The sequence below is a fragment of the Mobula hypostoma genome, chromosome 4, assembly GCF_963921235.1.
Source record: "Mobula hypostoma chromosome 4, sMobHyp1.1, whole genome shotgun sequence".
In the NCBI taxonomy this organism is placed as follows: Eukaryota; Metazoa; Chordata; class Chondrichthyes; order Myliobatiformes; family Myliobatidae; genus Mobula; species Mobula hypostoma.
Window position 1 is genome coordinate 75107030 of NC_086100.1, and position 20166 is coordinate 75127195.

At 40.9% G+C, this 20166-nt stretch overlaps 1 protein-coding gene across 2 annotated transcripts in view; it reads left to right on the forward strand.

Annotated features, from left to right (window-relative positions):
* The window catches only part of LOC134345410 (cohesin subunit SA-1), a 281646-nt gene that overhangs the window by 82903 nt on the left and 178577 nt on the right, over nt 1-20166 (forward strand). Inside the window, exon 1 of one of the 2 annotated variants that reach the window (XM_063046032.1) lies at nt 13835-15154. The exons of the other annotated variant lie outside the window; for it this stretch is intronic. The gene's annotated coding sequence lies outside the window, so the exon portion shown is untranslated. Of the gene's footprint in view, nt 1-13834; nt 15155-20166 lie in introns of those variants that run through there. 2 annotated transcript variants of the gene reach the window in all.

Genomic DNA, 20166 nt, shown 5'->3' on the forward strand with positions numbered 1-20166 from the left:
AATTAATTATAACATATTGTAGTCGCGCTGATACGCAATGAGTGAAAGCAACACACTGAGTCGAGCAGGGTCTGATTGAACTGTTTACCATTTCAATCCACATGCGCTTAAGTGTCTGCTTCCAGCCTCCCCCTCTCTTTGCAGGGCGGAAGTGATGTTGGCTTCCGGGCCGAGGTCTGCCCTGCACTCAGAGCCCCCTCGGTTGCCGCTGGCTGCGGACTCGCCTGCGACTGCTGGTTCACTTGCTGCGTGGGCAAGCCGCCACAATATCTAAGTTTGCTAATGGTAGAAAGCTAAGTGTGGCTTGTAAAGGGGATGCTGAAGAGGTTTTAGGAGTCAGGAGCTTGTTCACTGTGTGGGCAGGGATTTAGATGATACAGTAGTGTTTTGGGATTCTGACATTTCCCATTTGGGTGGAAAAAAGGATATTCAGTGCATTTTTATTCAGTGGTGACATAGACAGGAAATTCATCAAACAATTAAGAAGGTCAGTGATTGGCTATTATTACAAGAGGATTTGGTACCATTATATAAAGTCCTGCTGAGACAACTGGAATATCATCTGCTTCTCTGATCTCCTATCTAAGGAATGATATATCTGTAATGGAGGAAAGGGAGGGGCAGCTCAAGGTAGGAAGTTTTATTTTCTGGCTAAGGTGTTGCCTATTTAAGGAAGCAATGAAGAGGAATGTCTTCTCCATTAATCATGACTTGTACTTCTATACCTCAGCTGTGTAGGTGGGTCTGAATATATTCAAGGCAGAGACTAATATTTGTAGAACAAGAGTCAAAGAGTATAGGGAGACAGCAGAAAGTGGTGTTAAGGTCACATTGGAGTACTCAGCTAGCATCTGCTATTTCTATAATAGGTTTGTTATATGAGGAGAGGTGAAACAGGCTTGGTCTGAACTCTTCAGTCAGATTTCATAAGAATGAATAGTTGTCTTTCTGAAACTTATGGAATTCTTAACAAAGATGTTTATCCCTGGCCTCACCTGGAACAATGATGCTCAGCCTTTAAGTGTTGGCCAGTCTCAGTCTCTCTGTCCCCTTCTCTGGAAACAAGTTGTTGACTTTCATGGCTATTTTGACTCTACCTCTTCCGACCCTGTGTCCTATAAAAATGCCCTTTTCTCAGTTCCTTCATCTATACCACATTAGTTCCCAGGATGAGGCTTTCCTTTTCAGGACATCAAAGAGATCCTCCTCCTTCAAAGAATGAGGTTTCCCTTCCTCCACTGTTGAAGCTGCTCTCACCCACATCTCCTCCATTTCCTGAACATCCATGCACACCCCATCTTCCCGCTGCCTTAATTGTGATAGGGTTCCACTTGTCCTTACCTACCACCCCATGAGCAACTGCATCCAAGGCATCATTCTCCACCACTTCCACCATCTCTAAAGGGATCCTACTACCAAACACATCTTTACCACCTCCTCCTCTCTGCTTTCCACAGGGGTTGTTCCTGTGTGATTCCCTTGTCAATTTGTCCCTCCCCACTAATTTCCCTTCTGGCACTTATCCCTGCAAGTAGCCAAAGTGCTCCACTGTCCATTCACCTCCTCCTTCACTTCCATTAAGAGTCTTAAACAGTCTTTCCATGTGAGGCAACATTTCAACTGTGAATCTGCTGGGGTATTCTATTGTGTGGTGTTCCTGATGCAGCCTGCTCTACCTTGATGAGACCAGTTGTAAAGTGGGGGGTGGCTTCGTCAATCACCTCCGCTCCATCCGCCAAAAGTGTAATTTACCGGTTTTAATTCTGAACATTTTAATTCCAATTCCCATTCCCAACGTGTCAGTCCATGACTTGGAGCAAACACAGTAGAAAGACATCCATCTCCATCTACTCTTTATTTGACCTTGAAACAGCAATATCTGTGAGACTTAAGCTTTCTTAATATTGGTAAACCTTGAGTGGATCTTTGAATTAAGTATTTATTGTTCATCACTATTACGCTATCGTTTTGCTGCAAGTTCACTCTGGTCCATGGCATAGCTATAGAATGTTGCATCTGTGTATGATCTTGTTTAATGCTGACCATGAGAATAATCGATAATATTAGGATATTCAGGTGTGTGATGTTTTGCTAAACTTTCTGCAGTTTCATAAAGTTTTCTCATTTAAAAACCTGAAGAAAGCTTATGGCTCGGGTGATTTTTATGAGCAGGTGTTTAACTCACTGTCCAGCTTTGTGAGGGCAGTCGACAGACATTTGTGTCAAGTGTCTGTTCTGTGTGATCCCTGACTGTTAAAAGGAATTACCATGTCAGAGGTATCTTAAACTATAAACCTGGAGTGAAATTTTCATTCTATTAAACTGAAATAAAATTGGCTCTCATACAGGAGATTAAGTTGAAATATGATAACACTTTAAAATCCATTACATTAAGATTTTTCTCTGAAAGCTTTACAACATACAGATATAAAATTAAAGACCAGAATCAGGTTTAATATCACCAGCATATGTCATGAAATTTGTTGACTTTGCTGCAGCTTTACAATGCAATACATAATAATACAAAAAAGACATGAATTGCAGTGTGTGTGTGTGTGTCTGTCTGTCTATATATATGTAAGTAGAGCAAACATGGGATAAAAAAGTAGTGAGGTAGTGTTCATAAGTTCAATGTCCGTTCAGAAATCAGATGGCAGAGGGGAAGAAGTTGTTCCTGAATCGTTGAGTGTGTGCCTTCAGGTTTCTGTACCTCCTGACTAATGGTAGCAACGTGAACAAAGCATGATCTTGGTGATGGGAATCCTTTATGTTGGATGCCGCCTTTTAGAGACATCTCTCTTTGAAGGTATCCTGGATTCTATGGAGGCTGGTGCTCATGGTGGAGCTGACTCAGTTTATAACTCTCTGCTGCAGCTTACTTCAATCCTGTGCCGTAGCCCCCTCATATCAGACGGTGATGCAGCCAGTTAGAATGCTCTCCATGGTACATCTGTAGAAATTTCAGTGTTTTAGGTGACGTATCAAATCTCCTCAAACTCCTAATGAAATATAACCACAGTTGTGCCTTCTGTGTAGCTGCATCAATATGTTGGGTGCTGGTTAGATCCTCAGAGATATTGACGTGCAGGAACTTGCAATTGCTCACTCTTTCCATTTCAGATCCCTTAATGAGCACTGGTGTGTATTCACTCATCTTACCTTTCTGAAGTCTGCAATCAGTTCTTTGGTCATACTGACATTGAGTGCAAGGTTGTTGTGGCACCACTCAACTAGCTGATTTATCTCATTCATGTATGCCCTCTCATTACCATCTGAAATTCTGCAAATTCAGCTAATTTTATGGATGGCATTTGAGCTGTGGCTAGCCACACAGTCATGGGTGTAAAGAGAGTAAAGCAGTGGGCTAAGTGCACATCCCTGAGGTGTGCCAGTGTTGATTGTCAGCAAGATGGCAATGTTATTTCTGATCTGCACAGATTGTGGTCTTCCGATTAGGATCCAATTGCAGAGGAGGGGTACAGAGGCCCAGGTTCTGGAGCTTTTTGATCAGAACTGTAAAAATCAATGGATTAAATGCTGAGCTGTAGTCAATAAACAGCATCCTGACATAGGTACTTGTCATAGGTCCAGGTGATCCAAGGTTGAGAGCCATTGAGATCTTGTCAGCCATAGACCTAGTATGGCGATAGGCAAATTGCAGTGGATCCAGGTCCTTGCTGAGTCAAGAGTTAATCCTAGCCATAGACAACCTTTCAAAGCACTTCATCACTGTGGAATTGAGTGCTACTGGACTATAGTCATTAAGGCAACTCACCCTGCTCTTCTAAGGCAGTGGTATAATTGTTGCCCTTTTGAAGCAAGTGGAAACTTCTGAATGTAGCAATGAGAGATTGAAAATGTCTTTGAACACCCCGCCAGTTGGTTGCCGCAGGTTTTCAGAGCTGTACCAGGTATTCCAGCCTGATGTCGACTTCCAAGACAGAGTTCACAGGGTCACCGGGAGCTGCAGGGATCCTCATAGCTGTAGTTATTCTGCCTTTCAAAGTGAGTATAAAAGACATTGAGCTTGTCCGGAAGTGACATATCACTGCCGTTCATGATGTTCGGTTTTGCTTTGTAGGAAGTAATGGCCTGCAAACACCATCAGAGTTGATGTGCACACCCTTGGGGAATCACTGACTGTGAAGTAAATTTTGTCTCCCCCTGCACAATTCAACTTGAGAAACAAATTTTATAGCTTACCAATGGCAAATGCTATCAGCAGCTTCGTCACAGCTATAAAATCAGGGGCAGAAATTGTTATAGCACAAGACTGGTTCAGAATGGGCTGCTGTATGATCAACGTTTCTCATCTTACCCAGTCCTCCTCCCTCTTTCTCCCCTCACCCCACCAATCTATAGCTGATTTTCTTTTGAATATACTTCACAATTAACTTATATACAGGTGTCCCCCGCTTTTTGAACATTCGCTTTACGAAACCTCACTGTTACGAATGACCTACATGAGTTCCCTGTTTTCACTAACAGAAGGTGCTTTCACTGTTTCGAAAAAAAAAGCCACGCGTGCCCTGAGCAGCTGCTGTCCCCCAGATTTGGAACGGCATTCTCGCCGGCATTGCTTAAACACGTGCTTGTGAGCAGCCGTTAGCAAGATGAGTTCTACGGTATCGGAAAAGCCTGAAAGAGCTTGTAAGGGTGTTACACTTAGCATAAAACTAGACATAATTAAGCGTTTTGATCGTGGTGAACGAAGTAAGGACAAAGTGAGTTTGGCTTGTGGAAGTTGACAAAGATGATGTTGAAGAGGTTTTGGCATCCCATGACCAAGAACTGATAGATGAAGAGCTGATGCAATTGCGAGAGGAAAGGATAACAATCGAAACCGAATGAGTAATGATAAAGTACGACTTTAATTTTGAAAGGGTACGTCGGTTTAGGGCATATTTGTAAGTTGATTTGAGTCCTTACGAAGAACTGTATGATCTAAAAATGCGTGAGGCTAAGCAGTCAAGCAAGCCTTCAGCAGACGACGAACCTCAACCTTTGACATTGAGGCAGGCAGAGATAGAAGAAGATGACCTGCCTGTCCTAATGGAAACAGACGACGATGAGATGACAGCCCAGTGTCCCACCACCCCAACCCCCAGGCCGCGGACAGATACCAATTCGCGGAGAATGCAGCTGTAGCCGGGAGGATCACAACACATCTTTAAGAGAAAAGTCGAAATAAACATGCTAATTAATTAGGTGCCGCCCGGCACATAATTGTCGGCCCAGATCAGAGGCGATTGCCGATTGCATCGCCTCTGATCTGGGCCGACAGTTACGTGCCAGGCGGCACCTAATTAATTAGCATGTTTATTTTGCCTTTTTTCTTAAAGATGTGCTGTGTGCATCCCGGCTACCACTGTGCCCCTGCATTCTTCGTGGATCGGTATCGGTTCACTGCCCGGAGGGTGGGGGCCACTGCACCACCCCAACCTCCAACGACTCAGCCCAACACACCATCATCAGTGTGCTCAACGCTGTCTTCTGGATTCCCGTAAGTGATACTACACTGTACATACATTATTTCTATTTTACATAGGCTTTGTATTTTTACGTGTTATTTGGTATGATTTGACAACTTCATAGCTTAAAGGTTACTGGAGAGCGCTTGCACCATGTTTCTGCCGAGAGCGCTTGCGTGAGATTTTCGCTACGGAGAACAGTTCAGGCAATGATTGTGGAAAAGTTATTTCTACTTTATATAGGCTGTGTATTTATTATATCATTCCTTCTTTTACTATATGTTACTGTTATTTTAGGTTTTATGTGATATTTGGCATGATTTGGTAGGTTATTTTTGGGTCTGCGAACGCACACAAAATTTTACCATATAAATAAATGTTAATTGCTTCTTCGCTTTACGACATTCCGGCTTACGAACCGTTTCATAGGAATGCTGTACCTTTGGATGGCGGAGGAAACCTTTACTTTTTACTGGCAGTGCATTGCCAACCTTAACGGTTGTTTTTAAGGTTTACTTTTGGCAGTTTTAGCATGTCACCCTTAATTTTGATCTGCACCTTGGAATTCTTCTGCTTCTGCAAACAGTTTTTCATTATTTACTATATCAAAGCAACGCATAATTATGAACACTCATTTTAAACTGAGGTTCATCTCTATATTACCACTAGTATTTCTTAAAGTGGGATGTCCAAAAATGAACTCAGTAATCCAGCTGAAGCTTAACCAATCTTTCATGTATGTTCTCAGTAATCTTGGGCCCCTGTACCTCCCATTAATAAAAGAAATTCCAGATGTCTGTTTTTTGGAATATTCTCAGCTTGTTTTTACACGTTCAAAAAAATTTTCGTATATTGGGTTGGGGAAAACTACCCACAGTACGATAAAGACCAGAATCTAAATCAGGGCTATTATTAATGACATACTGTATGTCATGAAATTTATAGTGTTGTGGCAGCAGTATAGTGCAGTACATAAAATTACAATAAACATATATTTTTAAGAAGTACTAAAAGAGATCAAAATGATGAGGTAGTGGGCACCAGATTTTAATGGGCATAGCCTTTGTGTACATAATGCTATAGCATTATCCCAGTATTATTAGTTAAACAGTGAATGCAGCAAAGAAACCTGTTGGAATTGCTGGTTCTGTTGAAAGTTCAGTCATTTTAGTTGGTTGCGTTCACAGTTGAACTGAGTTATGCAGACCAGACTTATCGACTATATTGGATTTACCTTTGTCAGCCTGTGTTCCATTGGAAGGACCAAAGTTACTTTCTGTTCTCCTAAATTAAAGAAATGACAAACTGTTTGAATTTTGTACTTTTCGGATACTGCATGGTCAGTTTAAAAGGTGTAGTCACTGAATTAAGACAGCTTAATGGTTAATTTTTTGATCAGTCTCTTAGGTGACATAAAATAAATGGCTATTTGGCCAAAACAGTAAAGGCACAACTGGTTGGATGGTTTCCCTGCATGAATTTCATTTGCAATGAATTTTCGAGGTTATTCAAGACTGGGACCTCACACCATTGTTGTGTGGTGCCAGTTAGATGCCCTTCTTTTCCTAGTTTTCTCCGGGTTAAAGTACAAATTAATCTTCATCCTTTTACCAATATAGCTGCCTTCAATTATATCAATAAATAATTAGTTTTGCACACTTGTGTTTTTATTTGCATTGACAATGTTTTATGAATTTTTTTGTTTCATATCTACCTTTTTATTTGGTGCCATTCCAAATTTTTAGTCTGTCACATTTGGAATTTGTGACAGAATGGTTCAGGTATTGTCAATGTAAGTTTGTAACCTGATAGGATCTGTCTTATGATTGAGATGTAAGTGCTAAAGCTCAGACTCATTTTTGGATTTGAGTATTCATGTCCTGTTCCACAAAGAAAAAAAATAAACTTCTGTTTAATAGTTCTGGTCAGTCTGAGATTGCAAAAAAAAAAGTGAATTTTTCCACTTTTGTGATCAACACCTCCTTCACATTACTGCAACATCACATTGACATGGAGGGTTTGCTGGTGGATGGATGTTTGCTTCATTTCCAAATTAATAGCCACTGCACTTTACCCAACTATGGTCTTGCAGCTTTGATCTTTGTCTGAAGTCCTGTGAAATCCTTGGATTCACCTTATCCATGAAATCATCTGTTGCTTTAAAACTGTTTAAACCCAACTACTTAATGTTCTATGCTAATTGATAAAAACAAGCCAACACTATATCTCTCTCTTGTTCCCCAGCCCCCACCCCTTTCTTCATTCTTCAGACTCAACTATTTGAGTGTTTTCTTGGTCAGCCTCCTGCTTTTCCTCCCTCCCTCATAAGTTTGAGTTCATCCAAAGATTTGCTGCCATAACACTCCCAAAATCTGACCATCACCATTGTTCTTGACAAAATTAGCTTTTGGATTGGCATTTTGGAACTTATAATCAATTTCTTGTCATCCTTAAATCCCTTAGAATTTTCAGTTGCCTCAAAATTCTTCAGTTCTTTTATGCATGTGGTTTAACTTCTGTAAATTTACCATTCTTGTCTTCAACTGCAGAATTCTCTTTGTATTCTCCCCTGCTCTGTCCCCATTAAAACATTCCTCAACACTATCTCATTGACCCATTTTAATACTACCTAGTGCCATGGTGTCAAATTTTGTTTGATAAAGTTTCTGAGTAAAGCACCTTGAATCATAATGCACAACATCAAAATAAAATCCAAATTGTGAGGACAGATGTTTCAATGTGAAAGTCATTAATTTTAATTTTATGGCTCCGCCTGAAGGGCTGCAGCTATACCCGTAAGGCTATTCCTGCCAAATAATTGAAATTGACATGCATTTTCCTATATCTGCAACATAACAGTATGTTTTTGATTATTTTCTTGTCTTGGAACTATTTTCATCTGTGCGATAGTAGATTCTGTACATTTTTATTTGAAAAGCACTTTGAGGTGAAATATTTAAATTTTATTTTGTAGGTTTAATATTTTGAAACAGGACATTAAAATATCAATAAGAGCAGTGAGCAGGTTATGTCTAAAACACTGATAAATGCCAGCGAGGATTTCGGTTAAGAGAAAAAAAACAAATTTTGTATTTAAATAGCCCTTGAGGATGTCCCAAAGCAATTTACTGCCAACAAAAGTACTTTGAAGTCATCACTCTTAATATATAGTGAAACGACGACGTTAAGTTATGCCCGTGAACAATAAAAGAAACTTTTTTTTAATGGCAATGGAGAGTTAAATATTGTTAAATAATTCAGCACTCTTCCATTTCTTTGAATGGAAGATGTTAACTTTGCCACAGATTCCTTCGAAAACTTTTGTTGTCTGCAGTAAGCCTGCAGAGCTCAATACTTAGTTCTGTTAAAATGTATAGCTCAGCTTTCCCAGCTTTGCAATGAGATTGATTAGGAAGATTGTCTGCAACCAACGAAAGTGTCTTGTAGAAGGGGACATTATCGGCTGCTGAAGCAAGTCATTCAAAAAAAATCAGAACTTACGTTCTTGGAGCTCACCTTCTGAGCATACAAGTATGAAAGTATTATATGTATACAGAATGATTGAAATTGGACTGTCTTTGATTATGGAGTGGATGAGGATGAGGTTGAAAAGTTTCCCATTTATCATGCATATTAGCTCCATTCCTGGTGAAAAGCTTGTTAGGGCTAAGGTGTAGATTACAGTGGAAAAGATTGATGAGGGCTGGAGAACTGACACAACATTCGTTCACCCCAAAATGTAATGGAATTGTGTCTGTAGTGAAACTTGTTTGTTAGTATTGTGGCTACTTTATTATCATATAAGGAGTGTTGTAGGGGCAGGAATGTCTGATGACCAACAAATTTGAGGAAGATCCCATTTGGTTAAAGGCATTTGTGAAGTGAGGTAGGACATGCCTAAATGGTTGAAATTTGTTTCCTGTATTCTTTTTTAGTTTTAATATCTAACTCCTGCTATTCACTGAGCTGACACAAACATAAAGAGGAAAAAAGCACAGTAGTAGGATTGCTCAAATAAAAATCTGAGATATCCTAAATCAAGAATAATCTAATTCATTGTGAACTATGCATGTACAGTATTACAATTTAAACTTTCTGATAGACTGTTCTCTTCTGTACAGGACTGCACAGATCCCCAAATCAGCAGAGACTTAAATCAGCTGAACCCTGCGTCTTTATTCGCTGCTGCATTGAATTAGGATAGTTTCAGTTTAACAATTAAATTTAAGTGATAATTGCCTGTTGGGGAATACCCAAAATGCTCACTGCATCTCATATTAGAAGCTTATTTAGGCAGCCATTTTCACTTTGCAGTGGTGTTTTAGAGTCATTTTTGAGTTTGCTTTCCACAATATATTTTAATATATGTTTTGAATCAATTACTTAATAAAATGGATTTTACCTGCTGTGTCATGTTTACTGCCTCACCCAAGGGCATTATGTCAGCAGGAACACAGTTATGATTGGTTCCACTAACCTAATATCTTTAATTGCCTGCAATTGTCAGTCTACAGATGACTCACCGGCAAGGCAATATGCTACAAATAGAACATACAACACACTTGCAACCCTCTGTATAAAACAACACCTACTTCTGACATTCTCCTTGTACTTTCCTCCAGTCACCTTACAATTATGACCTTACATATTAGCCATTTCTGCCTTGGAAAAAGGTGTTGCTTATCCACTCACGGCCCCTTGTAGTCTTATACACCTCTGGCAAGTCACCTCTCAACCTCCTTTCCTCCAATGAGAAAATCCCTAGCTCACTCAACCTTTTCTCATTAGACATGCCCTTTAATTCAGGCAGCATCCTGGTAAATCTCCACTGCATCCTCTCGAAAGCTTCTACATCCTTTATATAATGAGGCGGTGAGAACTGAATGCAATGTTTCGTGTGATCAAATCATAGAGTTTTCTCGAGCTGCAACATTACTTCATGGCTCTTAACTCAATCCCCTGACTAATGAAGGCCAACAGACCATACGCCTTCTTAACCATCCTATCAACTTGGACTGCAACTTTGAGGGATCTATGGCCATGGACCTAAAAACCCCCTGTTCCTCCACGCTGCTGAGAATCTTGCCATTAACCTTGTTCTCTGCCTTCATGTCCGACCTTCCAAAGTGTATCACTTCACCATTTTCCAAATGAGCTCCATCTGCCACTTCTTAGCCGGGTTCTGCAATCTGCCAATATCCTGTTGGGACCTATGACAACCTTCTACACTACCCACACCATCACTAACTTTCTTGTCATCTGCAAGCTTGCTAATGCACCCTTCCACTTATTTATCCACGTCATTTATAAAAATCACAAAGAGCAAGGCTGCCAGAACAGATCCCTTGGAACACCACTAGTCATTAATCTCCAGGGAGAATATGTTCCATCTATTGCTACCCTATAGGTGTATGGGGTGTCAGGGAGGGGTAGCACCTCTGGTGGGAGAACATGTTGCATCCTTTTCAGGGCGGTTAGTCCACCTTTGGTCCCCACCTGGCACTCAGCTGTCACCTGTGGCTCCCCGTAGCTGCTTGCATGCGACAGCGGCCACACCCCGGGCAATGGCTTCGACAAGCCGGCTAAACCGGGTGAGGGTAGCCGACAGGGGTCTCAAACCCTCGGTGTGATAGGGAGTTGTCTATCCCAGCATGTGAAGACAGACTCCGACGGATTGAGCGGACGAGACCTCTGGAAGGTCCAACGGTCAAGAAGGCGGTCTCTGCAAATGTCGTGGAATGTGTAGAGCAGGACAAGACACAGAAGACGTCCTGGTCATCCACTGCACCTAGTCCCATCTCCAGCCGTCTAGACTCTGTCTTGCCACTGGATCCAGATGGGAATTGGGAAGAGAGAGTGAGGCTGACGCTGCGCAACTCTCCCTCACTTAAATCCAAATCATGCGCTAGTCTTGACACCATCATAATGGTGTCGAGGTCCTCATCGACGTCAACAATGGACAAACAACCAACCAACCCTAGAATATGCTCCATCTACTGCTACCCTCTACCTTTTGTGGGTAAGCCAATTATGAATCCACACAGCCAGGTTTCCCTGGATCCCACACCTCCTGACTTTTCTGAATAAACCTACTATGGGGAACCTTACTATGCCTTACTAAAATCTACACCACATCTACTGCACTACCTTTATTAATTTGTTTTGGCACTTCCTTAAAGACTACAATCAGACTCTTAAGGCACGACCTGCCCCTCACAAACCTGTGCTGAATATCCTGTAGCCCATGCACTTCAAGGTTCAACATATTGTGCGTTCTGAGATGCTCTACTGCATACCACTGTTGTAACGTGGCTATTTGAGTTACTGTTGCCTTACTGTCAGCTTATACCAGTCTGGCCATTCCTCTCTGGTCTCTTTCATTAACAAGGCATCTTTGCCCTTAGAACTGCCAATCAGTTGGCTATACTCCTACTATCTGCATACAGACAGAACCTAAAAAGCAAGGCTCCAGAGATCAAGACAACTAATCGGTGGTCATGGGAGGCAGAGGAATGGTGACAGGAGACAGTGGCTGTGTCTGAGGAGTGGCTGAGGAGGCTGTGTTCTAAAACTCATCTGAGGACTTGAATGAGGACTGTAACAGGCTTCATTAAAAAGCTATGGATGATTGTGTCCCCACAAGATCATTCAGGGTTTGCCCCAATCAGGAGCCCTGGATGAACAATGAAATCTGAAATTTGCTGAGAGCCATATCAGAGGTATTCAAGCCTGGAGATCAAGAACACTACAAGAGGTGCAGGTATGATCTTCGGAAAGCCACGGATGAAGTGAAGATTCCAGACGAGACTGGAATCAATAAGGGATGCTTGACAGCTGTGGCAGGATTTGAATGCTGTAACTTTCTACAGAGTTGATTCTTACGACATAGGAGACAGTAGAGCTTCACTTCTGGATAAGTTTGATGCCTTCTATGTTCATTTTGACCACCAGAACAGGGAGGAACCATCAGACACTCCCATTTCTCCTGATAATCCTTTGGTCTTAGTATCTGAAGATGATATGCCGGCTGCCTTCAGGAGAGTAAATCCAACTGGCTGGTGTTTTCACGGATATCTTCAACTTCTCACTCTGGCAGTGTGTGGTACCCACCTCCTTCAAGCATGCTTCAATCTGTTCCAATGACTATCAGCCAGCAGCACTTACATCCACAGTGATGAATTGTTTTCAGAGGCTGATACTGAAGCATATCAGCTCCTGTCTGAGTGGCAACTTGGATCTGTTCCAATTTGCCTACTGAAGCAACAGGTTTACAGCAGATGCCATCTCATTGGCTCTTCACACAACCCTGGCACATCTGGACATCAAAGATGCATACATCAAGATGCTCTTTATTGATTACAGCCCAGCCTTTAATAGCATCATCCCCTCAAAGCTAATCAGTAAGCTTCAAGACCTTTGTCTCAATGTCTTCCTATGTTTTTGGATCCCTATTTTCCTCACTTGCAGACTCCAGTCAGTTCAGATTGGCAAAACCATCTCCTCCATGGTCTCCATTGGCACAGGAGTACCACAGGGACAGGGATGTGTGCTTAACCCCCCGCTCTACTCACTTTACACCTATGACTGTGTGGCTGAGTACAGCTCCAACACCATGTACAAGTTTGCTGATGATACCACCATTGTAGGCTGTATCAAAGATGGGGATAAGTCAGTATGCAGGACGGAGATTGACTAAGTCATGTAATAACAACAACCTCTACTTCTTCAGGAGTCTGCAGAGATTTGGCATGTCATCATAAACCTTGGCAAACTTCTCTAGATGTGTGGTGGGTAGTGTGCTGACTGGCTGTATTGTGGCCTGGTATGGGAACACCAATCCCTTTGAACGGAAAATCCTACAAAAGTTACTGGATTCGGCCAAGCACATCACAGGTAAAACCCTCCCAACCATTGAGCACATCTACGTGAAATGTTGCCATAGAAAAGCAACATCCATCATTAAAGATCCTCACCGTGCAGACCATGCTGTTTTCTCGCAGCTGCCATCAGGTACAAAGTACAGTTTACAAAGGACTCGCACCACCAGGTTTAAGAACAGTTACTAACCCTCAGCCATCTGGCTTTTGAACAAAAGGGGGTAACTACTCTCATTCTATTTCTGGTGTTCTCACAACTGAAGTCTAGATTTATTTATAACCAGGTACCAGTCTGCTTTGTGCTGAATGTTGCTGAACTTTACTCTTCTGGGCAAATGAAGGATGTGCCAGAGATGGCAGTGATTTATGTCATTTAAGGCAATATATCCAACTTCAGTATTTTTGTTGTGTTCACAGTATCTGGCTGATATATTTTAGGGTGGCTGCTGCCTCCCCCCCCCCCCCCCGCCCCATCTGGATGTTAATGATTTATGACTCGGGCAATAATGTAATGGAATGTCAAGGCTAGGTAGTCTGAGGCTATTGTAGGAGCCCATATTGTAACAGCCCATGCCAGAGTGTTGTTGAGATTTTGTTGCGTGCAAGAATGGGTTTGCTTCATTTACTGAGGAGCTGAACATCATGGAATTATCACATCTGACTTAGATGAAAATTCATTGATGAAACAAGTATATGTGGCTTGTCTTTGGGCTGTGCCCTGAAGTTCTGTGATAATTTTCTGAGGCTGAATTTGAGATTCAACAACCAGACCTTCCTCAGTGCAAGGTATGATTGAAATTATTGCAATGTTTTCTCCTTCATGTTCACTGTCTTGAATTTTACCAGGATGCCCAACCCCATTCTTGCTCACTTACTGCCTCGATGTCAAATCAATCGGAGTCACCTAACCTCTGAAATTCATCTCTTTGATCCAAGTTTGGGCCAAGTCTGCAATTAATTTGCGAATAGAATTCTAGAGAAACCCAGATGTGTTAACAGTGAGCATATTTGCTGATGATTATGAATTACAGGTTAGGCAGTAATTGCCGGTATGGATTTGTCATGTGTTTTGTGAATAGGGTATACCTGGATGTATTTTCATACTTTCTGTAGTTGTAATTTTAATGGAACAGCTTAAGTAGTAGCACAGCTAGTTTTTGACTATAGGGCTTTGGAACTGCAGTTGGATTTCCTGTAACCTTTGCCTTTTCTTGATATAATGTGAAGTGCATAAATTGGCTGAAGACCAATTCCCCTGATGGTGGGGTTCTCAGCAGAGAGCTGAGATGAGTCATCTGTAGTTACTTTTGGTTGAATGTGGTTGCAAACGCTTCAGCTTTGTCTCTAGTGTTCATGTGCTGGGCCTTGCAATCATTGAGGGATATTCTTAGTGCAGAAAAAAACAAAGACAGTTACAGTTTTAAAACAATAGTTATATTTCCTTTGTAATCCACAAAATATATAGTTAACCGAGGTCTACTGTTAAATTTTAATTTGAAGTTCATTCTGGTAAAATGCAGTTTACACATATTTAATTATTCAGGTTCTGTTCAACAAAGACAAATTATGCTGATAGCAAGCCAGGCACAGCAGCAGGTTTATTTTTATCTACTGGACATATGACCTGTATTAACTGCAAATATTTTATGACAATACAGTGTTAGATTATTCTTTCACTGCCTGAAAGGGGATCAGATTGCTTCTCATTGTCTTTGTGATATATTGTATTTGTGATAAATACATCCTAGAGATAAAACCCAAATGTATTTTTCATCCCAGAGCTCAATTACGGTTTGCAGTAGCAAGGTAAATTAGTCCTGACTTTATATTGTTTAGAATATTTGTCAGAAATGTATCTTTCAATTTCCCTGTATACCTGTCTAAATAGTATTAGAATAATTTTCTGTGAAGGATCATGGTTCCAAGTGCTGATTTGTCTTAAAAAAAAGTGTACACATGAGAAAAGCATTATTTTATTTATTAGGTAATGGAATCTGAGATTTTTTCTGCTTGTTAAAGCTGCCAAGACAATAATTGCATGTTCCCTGATGTCATTAAGTTATCGTTAATCTGCGGGAAAGATTAATTGTTGTGTAAAATTATTCATAATATGAGGTGGTTTAAGTACTTTTGTGACTTGGATGTTACAGCTAAGTTCATAAACATTTGTATGACATTAATGTCAGTGAAGATTAATGGTTAAAACAATAGGTTTCAATTATATACTTGTGGGTTGCCTTTTCTGAAACAGGAATTAATGTCTTTCTAATGTATTTAGAATTTGCTTGATGATTCTGCATTCATTACTTTTACAGTAAATTAATATAAACAGGACTGTATGGATTTTACTTGAAATATTTATTGTATGGAGAAGGCACATTGCTTGTTGTGAATATTCATGGCTTTGTGCTAATTTGCAGGCCTGTTTCCATCTCTCATTCTATTTGCAGTTTTCATATTGCAGGTAAAGAATCTTTATCTTTTTAGATTAAATTTAGCTACGAAACTATACCTTCCAAATCTTTCTTCCTCGGACTATCTCTTTTCCCTGGTGCCTTGCTGTAGGATGTATACGTGCCCTTTTTTTCTTCTTGGAATTCATTAAGAAATGTGAAACCTTTTGTTATGCTTGCTTTTTAGCATATGCAATGGATTTCAGTTAATTGTGTCAGTGGTTAATCAAGGCATTCGCTTATTCGGGACAACTCAAAGAACAAATAGTAAAAGAGAAAATAGCCAGAATTCTCTTTGTTTATTTGGGACATTCTGCCACCTTATTGGGACAGGAGACTGTTGCAGAAGTTTCTAACTAGTGTCAGTTGCCTGTGTTTATGTTCAAAAAGTAGTGATTTTTGTCACTGATAGTTGGCGAGAAACAAATAATTCAGAACAGTTTTGCTCACTGTGGTTTCAAATGTTTAGACTTGGAGATGCCAGAAACATCCAGGAGTGAAAATGAAATGATTTTACTACTTCAACAGGTTAGGGACTGCGAAGAATTTGAAAATATTGACAATCATCTTGAATGTTACAAAGAAAGTGAAAATTTGGAGGATGCAGTCATCGAAAGCAGTCCATTATTTGCTCTAAGTTTCTGTACTGATTTTGTTCAAAGATTCAAAATACGTTTGTTATCAAAGTATGTATGCAGTATACAACCCTGAACTTTGTCTTCCTGTAGACAGCCAAGAAACAACCATGGAACATGTTCAAAAAAACCATCAAAACTCAAAGCGCAAAAAAAAACACATCACACAAAAGGAAAAAAAAGGAGCAAATAACACACGTTATTAACCCGAAACGTCGACTGTACTTCTTCCTATAGATGCTGCCTGGCCTGCTGCGTTCCACCAGTGTTTTGTGTGTGTTGCTTGAATTTCCAGCGTCTGCGAATTTCCTCATGTTTGCGTTTATTAAATATCAAGCCACAGGCTCCATGAAACAGCCTAGGAATGTTCAGTTTAGTTCAGTACAGTTCAGTTTAGTCCTGTATCATTCATTGACTGCAGGCTGTAGAGCCAGTCCACCCTGATCAAAATCGTGCAAAATAACAATAAAAAAGGAGTAACCAGAAACTAGAAACACATATAACATGAACTGCTGAGTGTTCTGCAATCTAGAAATAGGTCTAATCCACAAACTGTGACGACATTGTATCAATCTTAAGTTGCTGATCGAGCTATCACCAGTTATTTATTTTCATCAAATTTTGCAAGTTTAATTCTGCTATACCTCATTCAAGATTCAAGTATTGTTGCATCTTATATGTATGTTTGGTTTCAAAGGTTAGATTAATTTATTGCTGGGTTTGAATTCTGGGACGCAAACTCGAGGAAATCTGCAGATGCTGGAAATTCAAGCAACACACATCAAAGTTGTGTTCACTAGCAACTTTGATGTGCATTGCTTGAATTCTGGGATGTGATTTTGGAATTCTGTATTACTGATTTTATTATTTTAATCTATCACTTGGTTAATTCAGAGGAGCTGTCTTTATCACTTTGTTTGAAGCATAAATTGGGCTTTCTAATAGCAGCAAACAATCTGTTGGGGGACCCTGATGCAGGGTTTCATCCTGAAAAGTCAATAATTTCCTATACATCACTCCCTCACTCCTACTCCCCCACTCTCTCACTTTCTCGCTCATTCTCACTCTCTCTCTTCTGCTCATCCAGTTAAGATCCTCTAGCAGATTTTTTTTTTTGTTCAATATTGGACCTGGCTGGTGGTGTAGTGGCATCAGCGCCGGACTTTGGGACGAAGGGTCCCGAGTTCCCCTGCACGCTTTCCATCCATGCTGGGTTATAAGCTGTTGATCTCTTTGGAAACTCACCTGGCAGAAGGTAATGGCAAACCACTGCTGTAACTTGCCTCATATGCGGTTCCCCACTTTGTCAGAGAGGCGTGGAAGGAAATCGTCCGCTAACGGGAGAAACTCCGGATGCGACGTACCTTTCCATTCCAGCATCTGCAGTCTTTTGTGTTTCCTGACAATTTTCATAATCTGGTAAACAACAGGAATTCTGCAGATGCTGGAAATTCAAGCAACACACATCAAAGTTGCTGGTGAACGCAGCAGGCCAGGCAGCATCTATAGGAAGAGGCGCAGTCGACGTTTCAGGCCGAGACCCTTCGTCAGGAGAGAGAGTCCTGACGAAGGGTCTCGGCCTGAAACGTCGATTGCGCCTCTTCCTATAGATGCTGCCTGGCCTGCTGCGTTCACCAGCAACTTTGATGTGTGTTGCTTCATAATCTGGTATCCTGGTCCACTGTGTACTTTGGTATGCACTGAACTTGGTTGATAATTTTCCACCATATATCATTGAATCCTTTAATGTTGAATTACTTCATGCACTTGTTTTTTTGGTTTACTCTTTCATTGATGACTATTTTTTCTAGAAGCATAAAAAAATCTTTTCCATATCACTGCATACAAAATACTGGAGGAACTCAGCAGATGAGGCAGCATCTATGGAAAAGAGTAAACAATCAACATTTTGGGTTGAGACACTTCTTCAGGACTGAGAGAGAGGCCTGAATTAAAAAGGTGGTGGGGAAGTAAAGAGCTAGCTGGAAGGTGATAGCTGAAGCCAGGTGGATGGGAAAGGTCAAGGGTTGGAGAAGAAAGAATCTGATAGGAGAGGAAAATGGACAATAGAAGAAAGAAAGAGGGGACCACGGGAGAAGTAGTAGGCAGCTGAGAAGAAGTAAAACATCAGAGTGGGGAATGGGGGGGGATATTTTTTATTCACATGTAGGAGAAATCGATATTCATGCCATCAGATTGGAGGGTACCCAGATAGAATATAAGGTATTGCTCCTCTACCCTGAGGTGGCCTCATCTTAGCACAAGAGGAGGCCATGGATTGACATATCGAAATAGGAATCAGAATTAAAGTGTTTGGCTATGGGTAAGTCCCATTTATGGTGGATGGTGCGGAGGTGCTCAATGAAGCAGATGCCAGTTTACAATGGATCTCACCAATGTAAAGGAGGCTGCATCAGAAGCACCAGACAAAATGGAGGACCCCAGCAGATTCACAGGTGAAGTGCTGCCTCACCTGGAAGGAATGTTTGGGGCCCTGAATGGAGGTGAGGGAGTAGATGTGGGCAGATGTAGCACTTAGGCAGCTTGCACGGATCAGTGCTTGGAGAGAGATTAGTGGAGAGGGACAAATGGACAAGGAAGGGTCTTGGCCTAAAACGTCGACTGTTTATTCTTTTCCATTGTTGCTGTCTGACCTGCTGGGTTCCTCCAGCATTTAGTGCAGTGGTTCCCCAACCTCCGGGCTGCGGACCGATACATTGTCGCGAAGAATGCAGCGGTACAGCAGTAGCCAGAGTGCACCCAGCACATCTTTAAGAAAAAAGCCGAAATAATCAAGCTAAAAAATTGCCTCTGATCTGGGCCGACATTTACGTGCTGGGCAGCACCAAATTAATTGGCTTGTTTATTTTGGCTGGGCCACTGATTTAGCGTGTGTAGCTTTGGACCTCCAGTATCTGCAGATTTTCTTGTGTTTGTGGTTTTTCATATCACTCTTGTTTTCCCATCTTAGGAAACCAAAAAAAAAGTATATTTCTTTACCTGTGCCTTTAGTTTTTCTTCATTTTTTAAATTTCCTGTTCATCCAACCATACACGCAAATTGTTCAGTGCTTCGGTTACATTTAAACCTTCTAAAGCAAATTTAGATTTCTTCATGGGATTTATTTATTGTATCCTCTATAGCTAGCACAGGTAGTCTCTCAGTAAAATTGGTTTACTTATATACGGTAACTCTTTATACATTATTGATGTATACAGGATGTTGCTGTGTTAAGAAGGCCCAAACTCTGGACTCACCAAACATATGAATGGACTCTCTTAAATTCAATAGCCTGACATAGGTAAGTACAGTGCCTTGTAAAAGTATTCGGCCCCCAACCCTTTGTTCACACAAATGAGAATCGCAACTAGAGATTTTGATCAATTTAACTGAAAATTTTTATTTGTGAATCACATGGTCCTTTTTTCACAGTGGAGCCCCCAAAAACAGGAAAAATTATAAAGCATGCAAAAATAAAAATTTAAAAAAACTGAAATGTCAGCAGTTCAAAAGTATTCATACCCCTTTGCTCAGTACGTAGTTGAACCACCTCTCGCAGCTATTACAGCTTCTTGGATAAGTCTCTATTAGCTTTGCACAATGTAATTTGCCCATTCTTCTTTGCAAAATTGCTCAAGCTGTGCCAGGTTAGTTGAGGAGTCGCACTGGACAGCAATCTTGAGGTTTTACCAGAACTGCTGGATCGGGTTAACGTCAGGACTCTGACCAA